We start from the raw sequence: 21996 nt of genomic DNA on the forward strand, positions 1-21996 counted from the left end.
TAGTTTGTGATTCTTTATGAGCACATGTCTCACATGTGAGCACATGACTCACAAGTCACGGAGTGTTTTAATTTCGCCAGTTCAGGTAATTTCCATTGATTAGAGTCCATTTTCCAGAATTATCATTCAAAAGAACTTCTGAGTATTATTTGAGGGCAGGAATACATGAGAATAAATTTCTTTTGCTTTTATATTTGAATAAAGCCTTGATTACAAAATTTAAGGTTTAAAGCATTTTTCACTCAAATTTGCATGTTTATTTTTTGTCATTGCAAATTAAATATTTTAGTGAAAAAATCTGCAATTAGTCCATTATTTATTTCCTAGTAAAACAACACATGGATTTGCTTAGATCAGTGGTTCTCAACTAGGGCCTCAAGAACCTTGGGGATTGAAGTGCCTTTTTACAGGGGTCACACAGTAGATATATCCTGCATATCAAATACTTACATTATGATTCATAGCAGTAGTAAATTAGTGTTATGAAGTAGCAACAAAAATAATTTTATGGTTAACGGTCACCACAACATGAGGTACTGTATCAAAGGGTCACAACATTAGGAAGGTTGAAAACTACTGACTTAGATGCTAGTTAAGTTTTAATCTTTCATTTACTATGGCTTTATTTTTTTAGGCAGAGTCAAATGATACTCAGGTTGGCCTCAAAACTCAATATGTAGCTGAGGATAGCCTTGAGTTCTTCTTTTTTTTTTTTTAGTTTTTTGAGACAGGGTTTCTCTGTAGCTTTGGAGTCTGTCCTGGCACTAGTTCCTCTAGACCAGGCTGGCCTTGAACTCACAGAGATCCGCCTGCCTCTGCCTCCCGAGTGCTGGGATTAAAAGCGTGCGCTACCACCGCCTGGCCAGCCTTGAGTTCTTTAACCTCTAGCTTCTACCTCCTAAGCACTGTGTGTGTCACCATGCCTGGTTGATACTATTTATTCTTATGGTTTAGAAATGTTACTAGCCTTTATTTTTTATTTTATCTAATTATGGCATTTTTATGTGAGAACTCATGTTTTATTTCTTTGTCTTCCATTTATCTGTCTTCAATGATAATTATATCGGCATCATTTATTCTTACTGTTGTCCTAGATAGAGGAGCCATCTATATATAGTATCTATGTTGAGATTCTTTATTTTTTTCTTTCATTATAATATTTTATTATTTGGGAATTTAGCACCTTGATTCCCTGATTACACTGATTACACTCACTTCCTGGTCCTCCCATGTCATCTCTCCCACTTTTGTAACTTCCTTCCCCCCCCCCCAAAAAAATAAAGGAAAAAGAAAGATAAAAGGAGAAAATGAGTCCAATTTGTGTACATATACTCATTGAAGCATCTCGCAGTGACCAGCCCCTTAAAGAAAACTGAGTCCATCTCCACCTGCACCCCTGCTAGAAGCCATCAATTGTGAAGATCTACACTTTAGCATCATTATCGAAAATTTGAAGAGTTCTCTTTGCTGGCTTCCTTTTTAGGCTGTTATTTTGGGGGGGGGATTGGAGTGGGAATAAAGGCTGTCACAGAAGCCCTCTAAGTTCCTCCTTTTTAACTGTGCATCTGCAGTCATCTATATCACTGGAAAGTAGCTTCCTTACCCTTAACAGTCATCAGAAGCACAGATCATGGGCTTTTGCATGCATTGCCACAGCATGAACAACAAACATCCACATGGTCTCCAGCACCAACACATGCCAAGGACCTTTGCTTAGTCTCCAGTGACAGCACAGGACAAGGACATCAACATGGCCTTTAGAGTTACAGGGACTACAGGTGCCAGTATAAGACCTCAGTAGCTGCCTGACCCATGGATATCAACATGGCCTCAGGTGGCAGCATAGACCACAACCAGAACACAGACATCAGCGTGGCCCCAGGTGGCTGCATAAGCCACCCATATCAACATGGCCTTGCACGGTAGCTCAACCTATGAAGATCAACATGGTTTTAGGTGGCAGCACAGACCATGGACGTTCCATTGCCTTAGGTGATAATGAGGGTCATAGACATCAATATGGCCTCTGGTTGCTTTATTCTTAATTGCCCTTTGCTCATCAGTTCTTTTGTCTTTGTTGTCCCTTGAATCTGCCCATTTTCTGCTTGTGTCACAACTCACCTTGCAGTGTCAAGTTCTCAGTAAGACAGCTTTTAAACTTTCTTCATTTGAGCGTTCTAACCCCTTTCCTTGAAGCTCTGTTATGTTACAGACTTCCTTCATTCTTCTCTATTGCCATCTTTACATCCATGTCACTCTACCATATTGTGTTTAACTCCAAATCTTGGGGCAGATTGTGTTTGTAGAGATAATGATCTCATAGTGTTCATTGTGGTGCAGAAAGGCCTTTTATAACAAAGTGTGTCTTGGAATGTTCTTTAAGTACTTTGGGTACAACATTAGAATAGATGGAGAAAGAAAAGGATTAGAAAGAAAAGGAGGTTTAAATAGGAAGAAGAAAGAAAAGTCGGGTTTGGGAGGCCTGCCTGAGATGGTATCAGACTGCTTCCATAAAATGTAAATGTCTCAGAACATGGTGCAGGTGCATAGAAACAGTATTTGAAAACACCGCAGCCAATGTATTTCATTCAGAAAGTAATAGTATCCCACATTATTTAGAAATGAAGTCATCCCATAAACAATGCACACTGTGATATGAAAATGTAAATAAGCATAAAGTCATTCCATCATAAGTGGCCACACATTGTTCAGATCACAGAGACATTCTTAAGATACCACAGAGAAACAGGGGTTAACTACAAGGAGATGGAAGTGATAGCTGGATTTATTTTTAGGAAACTTAGGTGGGAAGCAAAGCAACTGCTAACAATACACAAACATAAAATAAAGATCCTTTTTTTCAGAAATAGATAATCTACACACATCACAGACATGACACCCAAAGGGATAGTCAAATACAATCCTCACCATGAATATATAAGAGAAAGTAGAAGGGAGGGCTTGCTTATGAGGCATGTCTATCATCTTAGCATTCAGGACATGAGCCTACTTTAGGAGACTTGTTGCTCATGAAAAGTAGTAAACACAAGCTGATGAAATAATGCCACTTAATTTAGTTAAATGCTGAGATGAAATAACAATTTTACATTAAAACTTAAAACTCTGTGAATAAGAAGATATAAATGTCATATTCAGAGGAGAAATAAAATCATAGAATGACTTCAGATTTTATTAAACAAATTAATATTCAGTGTATATAGTGACTAGAGTAACAAGCATAATTATAGAGATGTGATAAATAGCCAAATTTGAGGCAATAAAAAGGGTAATTAAAAATAAATTTTAAAAAGATATGTTAGTCACTTTTCTTGTTACTGTGACAAAATACCTGAAAAATAATGTAAGAAAGGGTTTATTTTGTCTCTCAGTTCTAGGGTACCATCTATCGTGGTTGGGGACGGCGTAGTTGCTGGAGCCTGAGGCAGCAGCTCACATTGCATGTGAAGTCAGGAACAAGACATAGATAAAAGCAGATGCTTAGCTCACTTTTGCCCTTTTATTCAGTTTACTGTGCCAGCCCATGGAATAGTCCCACTCACATTTGGAGTGGGTGTTCTTACCTCAATTAATATAATCTAAAGAAGACCTTGCAGAAAAACCTATAGATTTCTTTCCTAGGTGTTTCTAGATTTTGTCAAATTGACAATCTATATTAACTTATCAAGAGCCTTTGAGGTCCAGCCCCAAAGACTCTTCTCAGGGTTCAGATTGGACACAACAGCAAGTGAAAAGGACATTTTTCTTTGGGTATCTGAGGGAGAACAAATGCGCTCTCTTATTCTGAGCTTCTCTGAATGTGTCTCTTTATTGTTCTGCTTCTATTCTAATTGTCCTGTCCTACCTTTAATTTCTCCTAGCTTCTCTTCTTTTTCTTCCCCTCTCTATCTCTGGCCTAAAAACTCTCTGTCTTATAGGAGTCTTGAAGCAATAAAACATTAGAAGAGGTACTTCTTATTGGTCAAATGCACATTCCTAGAGTAGGCAAAAGGGTGCTGAGCCATTGCCATGACAAGGTTCCAAGGTTACAGGAATAAGACCAGATAGGTGGGGAACAGTGCCCAGTAACAAACTTTGAGACATAGGTCTATTGTTAGCAGACTGGCAAGTGAAGAATTGGCATGCATTTCTTAGGGTGCTTTGTGTAGCAACCTGGTTAGACATCTGCAACTCTGGCCTTGTGCATAGCTGTATGGTGTTAAACTTATGGTCGATTTACAAAAAGGCTTTAGTCTAGTTTGAACTTGCTTTGAGGTGAAAATGAGCTAATTGTGTGTATTTAATCTGAGCAAAAAGGAACAAAGCAGTCCTCGTGGGACAAATAGATCTAGTTATGAAGCATGTAGTCTATACATCAAAATTATGTAGCTAAATAAAAAATCATATTCCTAACCACCCATATATATGTGTGCCCATAAGATTGAGATGTAATCATGATATTATATATATATACATCACATGGGATTACACACTACGAAGCAGGTATTAGGGGAAACACCAAGCTGCTTTAGCGAAAGTGAGCAACAGTTTCCAGTTGATTGTCTGCAGGCCTTGCCTGGACAGGGTTACTCTCCATCAAAGCCCCTTCTCTGTTGGGTTGACATCTGAATTATCAATTGCCATATGCTGTATATTTCCATGGCCTCTAACAATTAATCATTATAAAAGGGAGAAAAAAATAAAAGTAAAAAGGGGTAAAACTTTCATAACATAGGACAATCTTGATGAAACAGTGGAAATAAAGCTTGACATGGAAGTAATCACATTGTCATAGGTAAAAATAAATTCATCTTGTAAAAGTCTGGTTATATGCAAATGGTACAGCTAAAAGATAGTCAAGGGGAAACTAATTAAATACAACTCAGGAGTAATGACACTCCATATTTCACCCCCTAAAACACAATTTAGTTTAGTAAAATCATGTGGTACCTATCTCAAGATCACCAAAAGACAGATCTATGAAGAGGATATAACAAAATGATATGCTGTACACCTTAGACTCTAGAAAGAACAGCTGACAGAACTGTCAATAGACATGTGCACACTGGTCATCATTTTAGGATCTTAGAGTTTTTTCTTTTCCGTAAATGACAGATTAAAATAGCCAAGCACAAGAAAGTAGGTAGAAAATTCGGGCAATGGTGCTCAGAAGTCTAATGATACATTAAAACTTAAACTCTCAGCCCAGATATAAGGAAGATAACAAAGTAATAACTTAGAAATCAGCAAAAAATTAGTTAGTGATGCTCCATTTTTCTGGGAATGTAAAACCAGTCCAGAATAACTCATTCACTCCAGAAGAAATAACAGTAGCAATTAAGAAATGCTTAGTACAGAAACAACACTAATGACATGCTAAATCAATAGTCCACTACCAGGATCTGGGGGTCTGGGGTGCATGCAGATCGATACCTTTTACCATGCATCCATCTATTCCCTAATAAATCAAGACCATATCCATTTGGACAGCATTACTACAGAAGGTTGGCTGGAAGCATTTTTACTTGACAGCAGCAGCTATTTGATTATTGATTCTAACCAAGGTTCTCATTCTGCCAACAAAAGTATGAATCACTGCTACTTGTCTAACTTAAAGGGGATAGTGATAATTTCCAGAATGTGTGAGTCACCAAAGTATATAAGATCATCTGGAAGCTTCTATAACCAGCTTCAGGGGCAAAGAACACTGGCCCTTCTAGCACACAGCAGTAAGAGAGATGAATGAGTTCATCCTTGTGGAGATTCTGAGCTGATCTCTGCACAGAACAGTTGTAATGGAGAAGCATGAGGACCTGAATTCAGATTCCAATCCTTCTTGTAAAAAGGCAACTGTAAGCAGCACACACCTGTAATCACAACCCTGGTAAAACAAAGACAGGAGGATCCCTGAGACTTGCTGTCCAGGAAGGGCTCACCAAATCAGTGACCTACAGGTTCATTGAGAGACCCTGTCTCAAAAAATTAAAGAGCAGAGTAATTGAGTAAAGAGGAGAGTAACTGATGTTGGCCAACCTCTGTCCTCCTCAGGTATGAGCACGAACACACAGTGCATTAAAAATGGGCATATTTGCATTCCAGTAATACTTTGTTTATAAACAAAACAAAACATGAGGAGTCAGATGTTACTTGAAAGTACTAGTTTTCTGGCCTTCAATTCTAAAATGGGAGAAGAGAAAATACGATTTAGAAAGCATTTTTCATGTAAATTGGTTTTTATGTTATCTGGTGTTACACTGTAAATATGAAATGTGTCCGATGGGCTTACACTTGAACTTGGTTTGCAGCTGGTGGTGGTGTTTTGAGACATTTTGGGTGTGTCACCGAGAGTGAGTCTATGAGGGTTTTAGCCTGGCCCATCCTGCTGTTTTGGGTCTCTTTGCCTAGGTAGGATGTGTTCCCACTGTGGTTATTTCCCTTTGGTAGACTGTTTCCTTCAAAACTGTGAGCCAAAAGAAATCCTTCCTCTCTGTGCTGCTTCTGTGAGGTAATATGACAGAATGACTACAGAACTAACATGCTCAGGGAATGAAAAAGCATTGCATAGTTGTTTTATAATCCAAAATATACTTTATGGAAAACTTATATGAATGTAAGTTTATACATTATTGAAAATGTATATGATGATAAGCAAGTCATTTGGGTTGCTCTTGAGCAACTAATGATAATATGTATGCAGCTTCTGCCAAGTTCATTTTTTTCTTTCTGCTCAGCAATGCTTGTAGTTAGAATAGAGTTTACACGAAGTGTTATTTCAAGCGTCTGATAAATAATTGGTTTTGCTTTGCTATTTGATCTCAATGAGATGGAAAATTGTTCTATGTCAAGTTACTGAAAGAGAGAAAATTAATAGATATAAACATTATATTTAAAATTAAAGTCATTTCCCCCTTCAGCACTCAAATATACACAAACCTGTTTTTCAGAAATTGAGCTTAAGGTTGTATGAGATTTGTTTTCTAAAATGTTTTAGAATTGTATATCTTGCTTACATATGAAGAAGTATTTTACCATGGGAACATATTATTCATTTGAAGTCTGTATCCTGGGCATAAATCATGTACTGAATCTCTAAAGACAGCACAGGAAGTGGCCCATAAAAGCCATCTTTGACTTTTCTCAGCCCTTTTTATTCCTCTCTGTTACCATCACAATATCTTGGTACCCTAAGCAGTTGCCTTTCTCTGGATCAATGGTTAAATAATAGCAATGCGATAACAGAAATGCATCACTGTGATAAATATCCCTTCTTTACAGATCGTCTATATTGTTCTTGTGTGCATAAAGAAAAATCCATTTATTTAAATGTCACAAAAGACGACTTTGATTAATGTTATTAGTGGATAGGAATGTGATTCTGCTCACTGAGATAGCAAACCGGACCTGTGGTGTTCAACACTGTTCAATAGAAGCCAGGAAGGTGAAAAGACTGTTTTTTTCTTATCTAGATATTTATGTGTATGGCAACTGTCAGAATTGGAAGAAAAACAATTTTCCATTCAAAAGAGGGGAAAAGAGCAAGTCATAAATATATTTCATGCCATTGAAACTTACAAAAATCTATTACATCATCCATTAATGAAGAATAGAATTTAGAGAGACACTTCGGTGTCTCAGTTTTCATAAAGCACTCAGTGTTATTTTAGTTTTAAGGGGTGGAGGGTTATCTTGTGAAGCTGCTACAATATGAGAGCTGCTGCCTCCTCTCTGTAGCAGTGACTGCCACAGAGAGCTAGCTTCTCACCTTATCTCTCTTTTGCAAGTGATGGGGTGGGGGCAGGGATGCTCTCTTTAATCTGAAGCCAGTCTGTCCAGTCAGTATGGAGAGAAGTAGCAGGAAAAAATTCTCTCCTTTCTTGTTTGGATTTGGGGAATTCGTCTAGCCTTTGGAGATTTATTTGCCTACCCAGTGAGCTTCCTGGTACAATACTAGAGTGAAAAGGTGTCTGCTTCCATAGTGCCAGGAGGAGGTGTTTATCATTGGGACTAAACTTTGAATTATCACATATATAGAACAACAAGGACTGCTACTTAAGGTATACTCAAGTCTCAGCAATTGTGACAGTTAGGGCCAGATAATTGTTAGTTGCATGTAATTGGTGTGGACTGCTGCATGGAATATAACATCCTTGGTCCTCACCTACCAGGTGACACAGCTTCTTCAGTGACCCAGATGTGACAATCAAAAATAACTCCAGTAACACCAGGCATTTCTTGAGAGGCCATGTGGCTCCTAAGTAAGAACCCTGTCCTTAAGTAGCATATACCAGCACACTAAAATAAGTAGTGGTTCAGATACTCAAAGGGAAGCAAACTGAAAAAAAAAATACCTCTGTGGAAGCTGAATTACAGAAAGAAATGGAGCCAGAATAGACATTAAGGAATGGCTTGGCAAGACTGTTGGAAAATAGAATACTAAGCCTTGAATCCTATAAATATGTCAGGCTGAAGTAGTAGTCATAAAAATCTGTGATCAATAGGATGAAGGACACAGGTGTTAGGACCACAGAATGAATGCAGAAGAGCAAATGAGTGAGCTGTGAGGAAGATTTCAAGACTATCTTTGAATGCTTTGAGAAGCTAAAAATAATAGGAATTGTCATAGAAATGCTAGAGACTAGGGAACAGAAGACTAATTGGGAGCAAATAGAGGAGACCCAAAAAACTAAGAAAAAAACCTACAGAAAGAAAATTTTGTTTACTTAAGAGAAGAGAAGGAGAGAAGAAAATTCTCTATCATAAAAAGGAAAAAATATCTTAAATTATACATATAAGTGATCCAGAAAGTTTTCAAAATTATCAATCAGAACAAAAACAACAAAACCTCACTATTGCACAGTTAAATGAAAAATTAAAATACAAGAACCAGTGGAACATGAGAAATTACAGAGATAAAACAACTGACTCCAAAATAACAAGAATAAAATCAAACTCATAATTATTAATGTCAACATAAAGTCAGGATAATATTTTTAAATGACTTCGGACCACAAAGCTTTATATCCCAGCTGGATTGTCATTGAAAAGTTAGGATGTGATAAAAACATTTCCAAGTTTTTGGCTATATAAAGATTGACCAAGCAAAAATCTACTTGGAAACCAGGCTGTAAGGAAGTGCTCAGCTTCATGACGATGTAAGAAATACAGGGGATTCAAATGATTTCTAAATATAGGACTCAAAACTGTAAACACATCAGCATTCTTCCTTCTATATTTAACTTCTATCTTGTGATATTTTAAGCCTTTCTGCTGTGGGATAATGCTCTGGTACTCTGTAAAGATTTGTCACTTGTATTGGTTTAATAAAATGCTAATTGGCCAGTAATCAGCAGGAAGTATAGGCGGGGTGACCAGACTAGGAGAATTCCGGGAAGAAGAAAGGCTCAGTCTGCAATTGCCACCAAAGATGCAGAGGAAGCAAGATGAAAATGTTGCACTGATAAAAGGCATTAAGCCATGTGGCTAAACATAGATTAAAAATTATGGGTTAATTTAAGTTGTAAGAGCTAGTTAATAATAAGTCTGAGCTAAAAGTCCAACTAGTTTATAATTAATATAAGCCTTTGTGTGTTTTGTTGGGATTGAATGGCTGCATGACTGGGCAGGACAGAAACTTCTGTCTACACTTCCTTAGATATTCTAACTACCAAATATCTTCCTTTGCAGTTTTCCAGCTGGGGTAATTCCTAAATGTCCATATTTTAGTTTCTAACCACAACCTTCTCACAAACAACAATAAATGCTAGTGAGGTTATTGGGGAGGGGTGATAAGAACAATTATGAAAGCAAACTGCTGTAGACACTATGGAAACTAGTTTGAAGGTTCTGCAAACAACTAGAAATAGAACTCCCATGTGGTGCAGCTATACAAACTCCATGTTCATGTCTGAAGAAATCTAAGCGCTCATACCTATGCTTATCATGTCATTGTTCATGGCAGTGAAGCTATAGAATCAGGCTATATATGCATCTCCAGATGAATGGATAAAGGAAATACAGTATTCATATACAATGAAGTTTTATCAGTCATAAAAATAAGAACTGGAAATCATAATATTAAATGAAATGTATTCCAGCCAAAAACACATTTATTTTTTTCTCATGCAGCATCTTCATGTATGGAGTATTTGTGGCCCCTGCAGAGTTCAGTTCCCAGAACCCAAATCAGGTGGCTCACAACCATCTGATAACTCCAGTTCCAGGAGATCCAACACCCTCTTCTGACTTCAAAGGACATTTTGATTATACATGCACATATATTATATATAATGAAAATAGAAACAAAACAATTATATTTGGTTGAGAAAGGATACCAGTAGAAGGGAAGAAAGACAAGCAAAAGAAATGGAGTGAGTGTGAACTAAGTTCATGATATATGTAAGAAAATGTGTTAATGGCATTCATTTGTACACTAATTATAAAAAAGCAAAATTGACATTGTGTGAGTTCATTGAGAATTACACATGATTGTTTTAGGCAAGGCCATCCTATTACAAGCTGCAAAGGTTACAACAAAATGATAGAACATGGGACGGGTGAGATGGTTCATTGATTAAGAGCCCTGACAATTCTTACAGATAGATGACCAAAATTCCATTCTCAGAACCTATATGGTGGATAAAACTATGTGTAACTCTAGTTCTAGGGAAGAAAATGCCGTGACCCTCTTCTGGTCTCCAAAGCACCAGGCACACATATATGGCACATAGGCATACACATAGGCAAAACACCCACATACATGAAAAGAAAAAGGTGTGACCACTGCCTTCTTTTCAGGATTATATAGTTATTTGTGTCTTAGTTAGGGTTTCTACTGCTGTGAAGAGACACCATGACCATGAAAACTTACATAGTGGAAAACATTTAATTGTGGTGGCTTTCTTATAGCTCCGAGGTTTAGTTCACTGTCATCATTGCATGAAGCAAGGCAGCATGTAGGCAGACATGGTAATAGAGACAGAGCGAAAGTTCTACATCTTGACTCACAGGCAATGAGAAATGGTCTGTCTCACTAGGTGTGGCTTGAGGATATATGAGACCTCTAAGCCCACCTCCACAGTGACACACTTCTTCCAACAAGGCCACACCTTACTCCAACAAGGCCACACCTCTTAATAGTGCCACTCCCTTTAATTTGATTACTCAAATCACCAGTCTGTAAGAACTATTCAATCCTACACAGCACCACATTTCGTCGGTAACAGGGATGAAAATCAAACCATTTCCATCCATTTGTATGCAAAATTCAATATGTCATTGTTTTTTACTGCTGAGTAGTACTCCAATATGTGTATATTCCACACTTTCTTCATCCATTCTTCTATTGAAAGGCATCTAGATTGTTTCCAGGTTCTGGCTATCACAAATAGTGCTGCTATGAACATAGTTGAACACATACTTTTGTAGTATGATAGGGCATCTCTTGGGTATATTCCCAAGAGTGTATTGAGTGGAGGGTGGGAAGTGGGGGGAGGGGGAGGGGAAAGGGAGGCAGGGAGGAGGAGGAATTTTTTATTAAAAAAATAAATAAATAAATAAATCAAACCATTACGTTGTGACATTAATTGTATGTTGCTTTTTACTAAAGGAAAACATACATTTTAGTTCTTGGCCATTGCTGTTAAGGTTCTATCCAAGGGAAATGAAGCCTCAACCCTATACAAAGGAAATAAAGCCAATTGAGTAAAGCTGGAATAGGGGTGGCGTCATCCCCAGGGAAGAACATACCAGTTGGATATCTAGTACTAAATGGTCAGCTCTGAAAGCAGACATGCAAGTAACGTTATATGGGCTAAGCAGATTATATTTAGGAATTTAAAATACATATATGCATGCAATAACAATGAAAAAAGAGACTGAATTTGAAGGAGATTGGGAGGGATATATAAGAGGGTTCGGAGGGAGAAAGGAGAAGAAACATTGTGGGTAAGTTACAATCAACAAAATAAAAAGGAGATGAAATAAAGTATTTTAAATTGAGGAATGGACAGTGAGTCCTTCAAACTATATAATTTGAAAAGTGACATTAGTTAACAAAATTGTGTTATAGTTAACATAAGAAGCCTAAAGAAAAATACATGTAAATTTAAAAATACAGTTATGTGTAGCTGTAAAATTTTTGTCGTTATTTTACATGTACTTAAATGTTTCTTTTATGGCTTGGGACTGTACCTCAGTAACACTATGCATAACTAGCATGTGTTAGTCACTGGGTTCTTGCCATACCATAATAAAGAACCAAGTAAACAAATATACCTTTTTGATGACAGAATTGAGGAGTTTGATTGCTAATAATTAGGTATTTAATACCAAAGATCTTTGTGTGTGTGCGTGTTTATGTTTGTGTGGTCATATTTGCATATGAACTTTAATGCCTATCATTATACAATTTAAATTTTTATTATGTACTCATGTTTGTATGTGTGGGTGCACTTATGGGTGCAAGTGTGTGTGTGTGTGTGTGTGTGTGTGTATGTGTGTGAGCAGATATTAACCCTGATTATGATTCTTCCTTAGAGTTGTCATTTGAATCTCGCTGGGATCTGGGATTTACTAATCCATCTAGGTTGGTTAGTCAAGAGCTCAAAGGATTCACCTCTCTCTACCTCCCCATCACTGGGATTATAGGCTTGCACAACCATGACCCGCATTTTACATAGATGTGTAGGCTCAAGCTTAGTTCCTTACATTTACACAGCAAGTACTTTACTAACTGATTTATCTTCCTGGGCTCCAGGTTGCATTTTTAATGAACATATTATGTCGTAAATTTATGTCAAAAGATGTCAGATCATTTGAGTCTGGCTACATACATTCTACCCTGTGTTTTATCTAAATACAAACAGAATCAAACACACAGTGAAAACTCTTGCCCGCCTACTTCATTTACAGTGACACCAATTCTATAAATAGAAACTTTAACTGCCTGACATTATCTGGTGTGTAGCCTGGAGATTTCACCTTGTAGGGTCACAGTTTATGCTAATAACAGAAACAAGACACTTTGGAAAAGAGAAGAGCCCAGGATTTAGAGAGGAGGGTAAGTTGGAGAATGAAGAGTAGCCAAGTGTTTCAGCTATTGTGATCAACTTGGAGAGAAAGATTAAGTAGCTATGTCCCATTTTCTTTAAGTTGAGTAGTAAGAGGTAGAATTTAGGCACCCTCTAAATTACCTTGTCAGTCATAGTGAAGCCAATAAATTACCTTGTCAGTCACAGTGAAGCTGATTACAATGGGTGAACAGTGGCCTGGATTCTTTGCATGCCTGGCAACCGCAGATGAATGGGCTCCAACCCCACAATAACTTTTGGTGGGGGAGTGTTCCCATGGCCCTGCCTTGGAGCTTAGGAATGATTGCAAACATTCTCTTTGGGAGACCAAGTTATGGGCGGTGCCTGTTGGAGAGTCAGCTGAAAGAAAGGTGCTTACAGTTCTGTCAGCACAGCCTTCAACATGGTGTCTATCAAGTCCTGATCCAGTCCCAGGAGCAGGCAGGAAGAGCACATCAAGTGTGAGAATATCATGGGTTCCTTTCATGGTGGATTTAGTTTTACATTAAATTTAGTTTTACATTGGTTGAAGAATATTTGTGGCATTAAAGCTAATTAGTCATAAAGTACTTGTATCTTTAAATCCAGTTTCTTGAATAAATGAATGCTCTTCTAACTGAGTTTTAGTTTGTTTTCTTCCCATTGCCTACCCAGTATCCACTCCCTTTATACACACTATAAGCAAATCCATGTATACATGCTGTATACAAACACTCACACAGAACCAGGACACACTGACCGACAGGAACAAGTCAGCGGAGGACAAGGCACTTATTTTTAATGAAGACTTATCAGACAAAATTTGATTACCGTCTCCTGGCAACCGAAGGTTACTTCCATCAGCTGAGTTGGAGAATCATTTTAAAGCAAAAACAAAATAAAATCAATCTTGGCTGACAAGACATCATGTTTTTTTGGAGAGTAAAATCCTGCTGATACTAAAAAGGTAAAACTCTTTACATGGAGAATTTTGCAGATTAGTGGAGATGTGCAGGCCTCAATTTACTCTCCTTGTCAACATAAAGTGGTGAGAATGGAGGTCCACCAAATTGAAGGTGATGTTTTTGCTAGGGGAGCATCATTCGGAACCCCACAGGTGTTGGTATTGCACAGTTTTGTAGAGAACAGCTTTGTCTGTGGATTCAAAAGACTCTACACTGGAAGAGTACCTGTAAGTCCATTGAAATCCTGACCCTCAGAAGACTTTTAGGGACACATTTCCAAGTGACTGTCAACATGAACTTTTCCCCAACGATCTTCCCTGATTGCACTTAATTCTATTTCTGAGTAAATCAACTCCCTGGAAGTTTATGTAAGCATGTTGCTCAGCACATTTATTACCCAGCAGTTTGCTTACCTGGAAAATGCCTCTTCATTCATTCTTTATGAAAGTGATGGTGACATAAATAGCCCTCTTGGGAACTTTCACGCTTTCTGACTTTTAATGCCTGATGGCTAAGAGATCTACACAGCTCAATCAACAGACGAGAAAACACAACACTAGTGTTCTTTTCTGCTGAATAGATCCTCCCAACTGCTTGATTGAACTTTTCAATTTTACTTGTATTGTATTTTATTTTAAACTCATACATCTGCAGGCTTTAAACATTGAATATTAAAATTAGTAATTTTCTCCTGAGACATTGTTAGCACATTTTAATTTATATTCAGAAAAAAAATGTTTATTTGTCAAGCAAATACTTCTGTGTTACAGCCTCACCCTCATGGTGATGTTGTTGGAAGGTGGAGCCTCTGTGAGATGATGTCATGAGGGTGAACCTTCATGGATGGAATTCATGTCCTTATCAAAAATCCCAGAGACCTCCCTGCTCCATGTAACCTGGGAAGACACGTTGACAAAGCTCACTTGTGATTTAGAAAACAGCCCTCATAAGACACTAAATCTTTCATGTCTTGTCCTTAGATTGCCAGTCTACAGGACCATCTGCAACCATTGTCTATTGTTTGTAAGTTACTCAGATTACGGAGTTCTTTTAAAGCAGTCTGAATGGGTTAATGTCTCTTAATTTTGTTTTCTTCCCATTGCCTACCTAGTATTCACTCCCTTTATACACACTATGAGCAAATCCATATATACATGCTGTATACAAACACTCACACAGAACCAGGACACACTGACCGACAGGAACAAGTCAGCAGAGGACAAGGCACTTATTTTTAATGAAGACTTATCAGACAAAATTTGATTACCTTCTCCTGGAAACCGAAGGTTACTTCCATCAGCTGAGTTGGAGAATCATTTTAAAGCAAAAACAAAATAAAATCAATCTTGGCTGACAAGACATCATGTTTTTTTTGGAGAGTAAAAATTCTGTTTCCATTTTATGAGATAAAGTACAGTCAATTCTCGGAAATCATAGTGTACATGCTGTAACTAAGCCTTAATTGTGTCTTCCTTTGACTATCATAATGGAACTTAGGTACATGGTCATTTGTTTGGGTTTCAGTGCTCTAAAATTCTTGCTAGCCTATTAACATTTAAAATAAGAACGTTGGTCTGGGAACTCTTTTGATAGAATGCCTTTCTAATATGCCTGCTGTATTTGATTCAACTCGCAGCACTTAAAAGATGGAGTCAGGATTATTAAGACTTCAAAGCCGGCCTGAGCTACATAGTGAATTTGAGGTCAGCATGAAACCACCCCCTCTTTCTTTCTCTCAAACAAAATAGCATACATAGGAGCCTGGGGGGCTGAGTGGTGACTGATTGAGTAAAATTTCTACATTGAAAACATGATTACCTGAACTCAGATCCCCAGAACTCATGAACAAATTGGGCATGGGAGCTCATGTCTAGGGCTGTAGGCAGAGACAGGCAGTTCCCTGGAGCTCCCTGTCTATCTATTCTAGGTGATGGGTTCACTGAGTGACCCTGGCTCAAAAATATAGCATAGTGTGACAGAAGAGGACCTAGTGTTATCCTCCAGCCTCCATATGTGCTACCACACACAGCCATGTACCTGCAAGCACCGTGTGTGTATATATATATAGACATGAACACACACACACACAAATATACATCTAAAAATAAATTTCCAGCTATTCTTGAAGAACTGGAAAATCCAATGTTTAGAGTCACATGTGCACTCCATACCATCCTGCGAACACTGTAAACATGCTTCTGCAGTTATCACTTAATTCCTACCAGGTGTCTCTGTGAAGCTGCACCTGTTGTCTAGTATTTCAGTTTGTAATTCCTGTTTTATGTATGGGGAACCAAGTGTACCAAGAGTGTATAGGGCCAAATTGTTTCTCTAGTCATCTTGCCAGTATGCACAAACACTGAACTGTGATGAAAGCATAGGAATTTAAACATCACCTGCTTCATCCCCACTGACCTGGTTACATTCTTCCTTTTCTGTCCACTTTTGTATTACAGAGACATAGCTGTTAGCACATATTTCCTAGTGCATGCTGAATTTCTGTTAACTGCTCCCTTCTTTCACATGTTCAGACAAAAGCCTGACATCAATTTCTCTTGGCCACATAGGTACTTAAATGAGGTCAGGAATGAATGAACCTACCCTGTAGCTCCACTGTGTCAGACAGAGGCAATACTTGGGCAGTACCCTAGAGAACCCATGACGAGATGGTAATACATAGTGGTGCTGCAGTACAACATGACAAAGAGCAGGGTGGTGGTGGCACATGCCTGTAATCTCAGCCCTTGGGAGACAGATGCAGGTGTATCTCTGTGAGTTCCAGGCCAACTAGTTCCGTGGAGTGCGTTTCAGGACAGTTAGGACTACACAGTGAATCCTTTCTTAAAACAAAGCAAAAGAAACAAACAAACAAAAAATAAACCCTGAACAAACCAAACCAACCAAACAAACAGAAAAACAAAACATGACAAATAGCTTCTGTCACTGTGGAAAACAGCGCAGCAAAACACCAACAGAGGAAATATTTGTTTTAGTTCATGGTATTAGAAGTCTCAGGCCATGATTACTCAGCTTCATTGCTTGTGGAAAGGCATGTGGAAGGCAGAGCATTAAGATGGAATAGGCATGGTGCAGCTCAGTTACTGGGGACCAGAAAGAAGAGAACACCAGAGAGACAAGGGAAAGAAAGAAGGCAAATTTCCAAGGCACCTCTAAATACCATCTTCTTCCACCTACTTCCTGCTGCCTCAAGTGTTTATCACCTCCCAGTAATGCCATCATTATTGACGAGCAAGCCTCTATCTTGACTTTTGAGGACACTTCAGAGCTAAACCATGGGATTCTTGTGAACATGAGAGTGAGAACAGAGTGAGGGGAGAGAAGGGCTCGAGAAGTGGAGGGAGAGTGTGTGCGGAGGGAAGGAAACAAAGAAAAAAGGTACGCATAGGACAGCAGAGAGGAAGGAGAAGCATGAATAGAGGGAGTGAGACAGGGGAGAAAGGATGGATGAGGGAGTGAGGCACACAGAGCAAAAGGGTACTCGTGAGATAATAGAGAGAGGTAAGAGGAGAGGGGGAGAAGGATGGATGAGGAAAAGAAGAGAACAGGAACGACAGTTTATAACAAAGCCACACCCGAGTCAACGTACTCTTTCTGTGTTATCACCATGGATCCACTCCTGAGGCCAGAATCCCTAGGACGTAATTAGTTACTCAGGATTCTACGTCCCAATATCATGATAATGGCAAGAAAATTTCCTGTGAGTTTTCTAAGAAATACTTAACCTTTAGGATAGTCATAATACACCCAATGTGCTCTGTGTATGAGAAACATCTAGTACTAAGTTGCTCATGCCATATGCTTCATAAACATTTAAAGGCCAGCATTCTGCTTCACTAGGCTCCAGAGACAGATAACTCATATTCATACATCTTTATAAATAAAAAGAATATTTGATATACTGGCAGGAGAGATGGAGTTCAAAGAATCCTGAAGTAAATGCAGGTGTGCAGCAGTAACTGAACTGAGATTTCTAAACAGCTCTACTTTGTTCTTTCAAGTGTTGCCTCACGGTTCAGTCCAGTGAACTATGTGGTATGAAAGAAGAAAGGGAAAAGAAATTTTCTTTAACAACCTAGGAAAAGGTATTAAATGAAAAAAGAGAGAAAAGAAAAGAAGGAGGAGGAGGAATAGAAGGGTAAAATGGAAGGAAGGGGAGAATATCTGTTACTAATGCTAACAACTAAGTTCAAAACCATTAGGTAGAAGGAGAGAACCAACAACCATGGGTTCTTCTTCTGTCTCCACACTTATGCCTTGGTACATGTACCTTATCCACTAAAATCAATGTAAATAAAAAAAGAGGAAGAGGAGCCAGAGGTGGCACTAGGGAGAGATGATGACTAAAACAGTCCCTCTGCATTACTCATCTATTCCTAGAAATGAGTTGACCTGGTTTCAACTATTGGTACTTCATATTCTCTACTCACCATTTCTGTTTTCTGAAAATATTTGGAAGGGGGTTTCATAAGATAGGCACGTAGTCCAACAACAGTAGTATGTTCCTCTTTAGGGCCTTGATTATATCTATCCTCGATTCCCCTCTCCAATGCTCACATCTTGTCCAGGTCTTGTGGAGGTAACTGTACCATCTATGAATTTAAGTGTACAACAGCTGTGTCATATACCATTGACAGTATTTCACATCACTTCTTTCCACTCTCTGGCTCTTTCTGCCTTGTATTCCATGATAGTTCTTGAGCCTTGGAGTTGGAGTATAATTGATATAGATGCCATATCTACAGTTGACCACTGACAGTTGCTTATGCACAACACTTTGAACAGTGATGCATCTCTACAATAACCAGTAACCACTTCAATAAGAAACTTCTCTGATCAAAGTTGAAAACAGCACATATCTCCCTGTATATCTATCTATCTATCTATCTATCTATCTATCTATCTATCTATCTATCTATCTATCTATCTATCTGTCTATCTATCATCTATCACATATATATGGTTTATATGACAACATGACCATTCAGCAAAACAACATCAATAGGTTCTCCTATAGAGCCTAGGACCTCGCAAGCCATGGGGTTTAACCATGTTTACAGTACCAGGCTTGAATTCTCTTCTGTAGAGTAGGGCTTAAATCTAATCAATAGAGTGGTTGATACTCCCTGTGGTTCTTTGAAAGAAAAGGCCCTGAAAGGGAGTGACACTATTGGGAGCTGTGGCTTTGCTGGAATAATATGGGCTTGTGGGAGGAAGTTTATCACTGTGAAGGCAGGCTTTGAGGTCTCATATATTCTCAAGATACTACTCAGTGGCACAGTCTACTTCCTGTAGCCTTCTGATCAAGATGTATCCAGCACCATGTCTGCCTGCATGCTGTTATGTCCTGCCATGATTGTAATGAACTGAACCTCTGAAAATGTAAGCCACTCCAATGAAATGTTTTTTATTTATAAGAGTTGCTATGGCTATGGTATTCTGCCACAGCAATAGAAACCCCAGCTAAGACACCTCCATAGTCTTCACTATTGTATCAGTGTGTACATCAATCACACTTGGCAGGTCAATATTAGATCACACAGGGTTTATTCCTGGCTAAGGTCATTGATGTCTGTTTGTCTCCCAGCAGCCTTCATAGATCCTCCTGACTCTATGAAAGCTAGCCAACAGGGAGGAAGTTCCCTGTTAGTTCAAGGTTGATTTGTCTGTGTAAGCAATAGGGTCTTACCGTGTAAGCAATAGGGTCTTACCATATAGTCGTGGGTGTATGATGGGTTTTCTTTCTAGTGATATGACTGAGTGAAAATCCTAGAACTTTCTTTTAGGAGGGATTAAGGGACCAAAGTATTATAGACAGTAAAATTGAGTGGAGCATCAAGGTGATTTTGTGAGATCTAAACAGCAAAGATTTCAAGATGTCCCATTCTGTATGAATGCAGATGTGGACTGAAGCACATGGACCTTTGCAGTGGCTGGTGCTTACTTGAACCCTGACATAATGGAGGAACGGATCAGAAATGCTTTCTTCCTTTATATTCAGAGGATCAAAAGGAGGCACGGTGGGAAACTAATCCACAAATCCAGAATCACCACTGCATTATAAGTTTATCCTACCCCTGCCTCTTGTGAGGATCACTAATGCATGACAAACATGAGTCCCTCAGGCTTTCTCTTTCTTCACAGTGCTACAAAAGCAGTGGGATGCAGCGAAATGCCTAGAAGCAAGGCGATTGCAGAGTGGCAGGGAAATATGGATGGTTGGGAAAATTGCCTTTGGATGATTGTGTATGACCTCCATGTGTGAAGAGACCTTGGGAGCTGTAAAGCGGCATTAAGATGAGAACCATTACAGGAGGCTGTGTGCTTATCAAAATTTCACTGCTTGAAGTGGTGGGTACTTTGCTGTGAAGAGTGCTTTCTGCTATTGTAAAATACCTGGGATCTATTTCTGCAACCCACACAGAGACCCACAATCACCTATAGTTCTAGCTCCAGGGGATCCCATAACTTCTTTAGACCTCCATGAGCACCAGGCGTATAGGTAGTGCAGCTAGTACATGATATATGTAGGCAAATGCCCATACATAGAAAGTCATAAATAAACAAACAAATCTTTAAAGTAATTGGTTTGGAAAGACATCCTCTGTTATGTAGAGAGTTGGTATCTTGTGGAAATGCCTTAAGCTTATACAGGATTGTAGCTATATGCTGAGAGCTTAGGATATGTGTAATCAGTTGATTGAAATTTTCTAGAGCTTCTCTCTTCATAAGATATTTACTTTTCTACTTACCGTGACTTGGATAAGTTTGCCCCAAAGCCTGTATGTTGAAGGTGGGTCATCAGCTTGTCTGGTTATTAGAAGGTTGTGGAATCTTTAAGAGGTGGGGCATAATGGGAGAAAGTTAAGTCATACATCATGCGGTGGGAAGGGTATATTGGTGAAAGAGATTCAGGCTTTTCTTTGTTTCTTGGCTGTCATGAAGTGAACAGCTGGTTCTACCACACATTTCCCACTATGGTGAATCATTTCAGCAAAGAGCCAGAAGCAACAGGGCCAACCATGAGCTGGATCTTATGAATTAGAACAAAAAATAAACCCTTCCTCCTCATAAGCTGTTTAACTAAGGTATTTTGTTACAGAGAGAGAAATATATGCCTAAAGCTGTATCCATAGCTCCACCCCAACCTTTAACCTAGCATCTCCTCATCTTTTTCAAGACCAAGTAATAAAAACAAAACAATGAAGAAGGGGCTTAAGACATGATTGAGCAGTTAAGACAATGTGCTACTTTCCCAGTGGTTTGGAATTGTTTCTCAGTACCCATGTGAAGTGGTGTATGACCACCTATACTCTAGCTCCAGGAGATCCAACATCAATTTCTGGCCTCTGTGAGTGCCTGCACACATGTGTATACACACACACACACACACACACACACACACACACACACACACACACAGAGAGAGAGAGAGAGAGAGAGAGATAAAAAAATTAAATGAATTAAAAAACACTGAATATACTGTCATGTGTCAAAATGTTTGTATACTAGAACTCTGCTGTGAATTGTAAAAATTATTTTCAAAATGTCTTTCCTACATAATTGCATTTATCTCATACAATGATATTTATAGTTTCTTCTTGCCAGAATATTTGTTTCATGTCTCTTGGTCACTGGTTGATATACTATTATATTTATTTTTATTTTATCTGTTTGGGTACATTGCCTGCATATATTTATGTGCATCATATGCATGTTTGGTGCCTGTGAATAGCAGAAAAGGGAATTGACTCTCCAGCTGCCATGTGGCTCCCTGGTTTTGGAATTACAAATGGTTATGAGCAGCCATGTGTGTTGAAATAAGAGCGGCGGAGCTGCCTCCCCGGCACCCGGCTGCCCGCATGGCTAGCTTAGCTTATGCCCCGAAATAATTACATGGAAACTGTATTCTTTTAATCACTGCCTGACCCATTAGTTCCAGCCTCTTATTGGCTAGCTCTTACATATTG

The 21996-nt window shown here is 38.6% G+C and overlaps 1 pseudogene; it reads right to left on the reverse strand.

Moving 5' to 3' along the window:
• Positions 1-1830: 1830 nt before the first annotated feature.
• LOC106144082 overlaps positions 1831-21996 on the reverse strand; it is a 93422-nt pseudogene continuing 73256 nt past the window's right edge.

The sequence above is a fragment of the Microtus ochrogaster genome, chromosome X (genome assembly GCF_000317375.1).
Source record: "Microtus ochrogaster isolate Prairie Vole_2 chromosome X, MicOch1.0, whole genome shotgun sequence".
NCBI classification, from domain to species: domain Eukaryota; kingdom Metazoa; phylum Chordata; class Mammalia; order Rodentia; family Cricetidae; genus Microtus; species Microtus ochrogaster.